Raw genomic sequence first — 5,059 nt, 5'->3', positions numbered from 1 at the left:
AATAATAATAGAATAATAATAATAATAATAATAATAATAATAATAATAATAATAATAATAATAATAATGATAATAATAATAATAATAATAATGATAATAATAACAATAATAATAGTAATAATAGCAATAATAATAATAGTAATAATAATAATAATACTAAAAATAATAATAGCAATAATAATAATAATAGCAATAATAATAATAATAATAATAATAACACGAATAATCTCCCCTAATAAATGATTAAAATTTGCAAACCTTGTAGATGGACTATCCGCAGTTTCCGTTTCATCACGTCCCTAAGTAAAATAATTTTTTAATTAACAAATAAAAAGGAACGTATCAATTTTGGTGTAAACTAAAGTATGACAAAAAAGATAAATATAAGCTCTCATACAAATTTCTAATTAATACCATTTAAATAATCGTTGTAATTCAATGAAAAATGAAGAATTCATTCACTTTAGAAGTTAATGTTAGAAAAGTATATTATTCCGTTTTTTAAAAAAAAGTGCATGTGAAATTTTCAAATTAAACATTTCCATTAAAACAAAAATATATTTTTACACATATATATGTGAACTATATCTTTTGAAGTGAAAAGTAAATTACAGTAACAGTGGAAAGAATTGTTGTTTCAGAAAGAGATCCTTCAAAATTTGATGTAAGTTGTCGCCGATCCGGAAAAGAATTTGCTGTTCGATGTTTTATTTTTGTCAAATGTTGTCCTCTATAATTTTACTTGCATAAAATAAAACTTTTAACATTTAAAAGTTATTTGAAATAACAAATATTTGTTGTAAAATAATGATAAGAAAGTTTTCATAAAAATTTTTTAAAATATTCAATGAAATTAGTCAATTTTAATATTTAAAAAAAAAAGAATAACAAAACGAAAATACTGAAAGAAGAAATGAATAATTTCAAAAAGTGTTTATTATTATAACTAATGGAAATGTAAAATGCGCACATTGTATAATCTTGTATGATACAATTAACTCATTTTTTACGCATTGCAATATCAGGTACTCGGTATAAGGTATAAAAGGATATAGGTAGAGATTAAATAAAATTTAATTATTATCAGATTAATTTTTTTTTTGTTAGAATACATAATGAAAAATACCTGAAACGATTGCTACTGCAAGGTGTATGTACCAAATGCAGTGGTCCATTATTCTGTTAAAAATCGGAAATATTTTACTCGTCCTTATGATTGTAATATCGGTATTTTAATATCGGAATATCAGAAAAATGTACAAATGGATGAACTTATACTGTAAATCTGATACAACGAATTATGCAAATCTTAAATAAGAATTAATTCAATTTCACTAACCTTATTACTCTTTTTTCGATAACTTCTATGCTTGATTTTTTTAGCATTTCGATAAATACCTTGATTTTTTCCCAATCTTTCATCCTAAAATTTACTTCATTAATTAAAACTTTTTGTGGAAAAAACTTATATGAAACAGGATATATTTACATAAAACAGGTGCGTTGAAATTACCTACATAAAATTCTTATTTATTTTTGGACAGTTTTCATAAAGGGAAATACTAAATCATTCCTAGAATATAAATCCTAATTCCATTATATTCATTTTATATTTCACTTTATACATACATATAAAACTATCCACTTAATGTAATTAATTAATCGCTACATTTCTACCTATAATTAATAAATCAATGTATCTTTGATTATAGTTAATCAATCAATACATTTTGACCTTTAATTAATTGATTAACATATTCCTATTTGTAGTTAATCAACCAGTACAACTTTTACCTGTTTTTGATCAATCAATATTTTTTTACTTGTTTTGTCAATCTTAGCTAAAACTTAATTAGAGTTTTCAACAAGTTAATAACTGGTTTAAATCAAAACAAATTTCATTTACTTTATCAATCATGCTTCTTTAAATTTGTCAATTAATAAACTGAGTAATGCTTATTTCAATTTACGAAAATCTCAATGATAAACAGGATGAATTAAATTCGAAAAGAATTCCGGAATAGATTTCAAATTAACAAAATCCACCGTATTTCTTCTACTCATTTAGTTCTTTTAAAAACCGGACGTGCAAACAAACAGCTATGATAAGAATAAAAATATAGTAAATGTTAACTTCTACTTTCTTATCTATATCATCATAGATGAATGCAAATTTATTCAAATAAACAAATATTTCATAAAATTTATTTGAAATTCTTCTACTGTATGCAGAAAAAAAAACATGATTTGTTTGTCGTCATTGTCATTTTGTCATCAATTTGTCATCATAATGTCTTTTCCTATCTTTTTCGCCTCTTTTCGTTTTCTCTATAAGTCAAAAAAATTTTAAGCAAATAAAATTTAATTTTAATTTGGTAATATTTTCAACCATTTAATACTATTTAGTATTATTTAAATATAACAAATATGTTTAAAATTATATTAATTAAATGGCAAAAATCTTTTCAAGTAACATATAAAGTTTTAAATTTTTTAAAAGATATGGAAAAAAATAAATGTTGTTTTTGTCACGTATCACTTACGTGAGAATAAGTATTTTTTTTTTTTTGTTAAGTAATTGCTTTTTTTTTTGTATGTATGTGTTTGTATATTATTTATATCATCATTAACAATATATTCTCAGTCAATTATTTTGTTGCCTAACTTACATTCATTGTATCATCCCTCCTCTATATGCATATATATATATATATATACATATATATATGTATATATATATAGGTATGAGTATAGACATAGGTATAGGCATAGATAGAGGTATAATACATTTAGACAGTAAGATAGTCTAGAATCATCTTTATCCAGTTGAGCAGTTTTGTCGATTATCAAGAGGTGTTGCTTTCTTAGAGAAGGATTCCTCCCCCCCTCCCCAAATAGACATCATTTTTTCCTTCACTCTTTATAGATGCCTAAATATGATAATATATAAGATATTGATTAATTAGCTAATCTATTCGAATATATTTTCTGTTAGCTTATTTCCTAAATTAGTTAGTTTAATTGTATTAGAATATTTTAAAAAGTCCTGAAAAAAAAAACGAAAAATTTTTGTTAAAAAAGCTAAGTGATAAAGTTTTTTGACAAAATTAATTTGTAAGTAGTACCATCCATTATTTCATATTTGATAAATTGTAGGAAGTTCATCAAAAGAGACCTAGAAATCTAGCCTGGAAAAGGTCGAAGGTCAAAGTTAGATAAGAGTACTTTATTTCAATTAAAATTAAAATCAATTTACAGCTATCTTGCCACTAAATAACTTACAATTAATTTACTTTGTTACTTCCATCGGTTATTTCTGCATCTTACCCCTGAAATATCATGTTTATCCATTATTTTCTAAACGATTTTCTAATGATCGCTTTTTTATGATATCTTTTTAATGCAACAGTTGATTGAAAAGCTTAAAATGACATTTAAATTGTTTAAAATTTCAGTGGCAAAGTAAACTCGGAATAAAGCGATGGCTAATATTCGAATGGATACAGTAAAATAATGGGAAGACAAGGTGTGATACAGGTTATCAAGCAAGAAATTATGGTAAGATATAGAATTATCATAATGATAAATGAAAGAAGTGAAACATCATACTAATGAAACGATAAATTCATTGTTTAACTTCGTTAAAATAGTTTTAATTTTGCGCAAAATATGCATTTACTTATTGATATTTTTTTGTAGTAATTACTTAACAACAATCGAATTAATTAATTAGTTTATTTACTCAATAATTATATTAACTAATTCCACACTGCTCAACCTAATTTTGAACTTTTCCAGGTTAAAGAAAAACATATCAATGTATCATTTCGGAAGTAAATAAGTAATTTTAAAAAAGTTTTTTTCGTTTCATTTTAGGAAGAAATTAATGGTTCTCGTTGCTTGCAAAGAAATTCCAATGATAAAACTTTCCCTAAAAAATGAAGAAATGGATGTTGTTTCATCTGCTGTTATTAGTACAACTGCAATCAATCCAATATCATCATCCTCAACTCAACTATTATCATTTAAAGGTTTTGTTTAGCTTATTTTATTATAAAACTACTTTGAATGTGCGATATTTGGAAAAGCTTATTATCAAATTTTTATCACATTTATGCCATATCTTATCATTCAATATAATATATTTGATATCGATTAATTTGCTATAAATGCGTGATGCATGATATTTATCGATTGAATGATAAATAAGACTTTATTAGGCTATTTTCAGCAATCCGGCAACCTAGATGATTGCATATTTTGCTATCTCTCTTTACTTTTTCCATAATTTGAATATTCATTATCAATATCTCGTGCTTTACGTGCTCGAACAATATATGTTGAAGATATTGTACGTATGAATGGATGGCATAAAATTATTATAAACATTATAACTTATATTCATACTTGAAATCTATTATCTAAATACAATTACTAGTAGAATATATTTCGAGAGAAATGATGACATAGTTTACGGTTGACAGTTAAGTTAACAAGGATATTTTTACAATATACTTAATATCTGATATCTTTTAATATAGCATATAAGAGCTAATACAGGGCAATAATTATTAGTATGCAATTGTATTATACATTGCATACCGTCTATTAAAAAGTTATTTTTGGATATTGAAATTATTGCAAGCATCGTAATTTATATTCGAATTTACAACCTATTATCTGAATACTATTATTATTGGAATATATTCCGAGATGCCAGAAATGATGCCAGAATTATTACTACGATATATCAGATTATTTCATTTAGAGTAAAATATCATTTCATCCATTATACTTGTTTTTTTTTCAGAATTTAATTTAATCTTTAGGACATTTTCAAAATTATATGGATATTTATGATTGGAAATTGTATTATTATTCAGTGTACAATAATATTTTGTCAATATCGTGCTATAATATTTAAGAGATTGAAATACTTATTAACTTAAATTTAATTGCTAAGTAAAAAATTTAAATAATACAACTGAATGAGAATACTGTTGAGGACAACTGGAAGAAAATACGATACGTCGTATAGATCCTGCTGATGATCTGCAAT

The sequence above is a fragment of the Loa loa genome (genome assembly GCF_000183805.2).
Source record: "Loa loa unplaced genomic scaffold supercont3.243, whole genome shotgun sequence".
NCBI classification, from domain to species: Eukaryota; Metazoa; Nematoda; class Chromadorea; order Rhabditida; family Onchocercidae; genus Loa; species Loa loa.
This window is presented reverse-complemented; position numbering follows the sequence as displayed.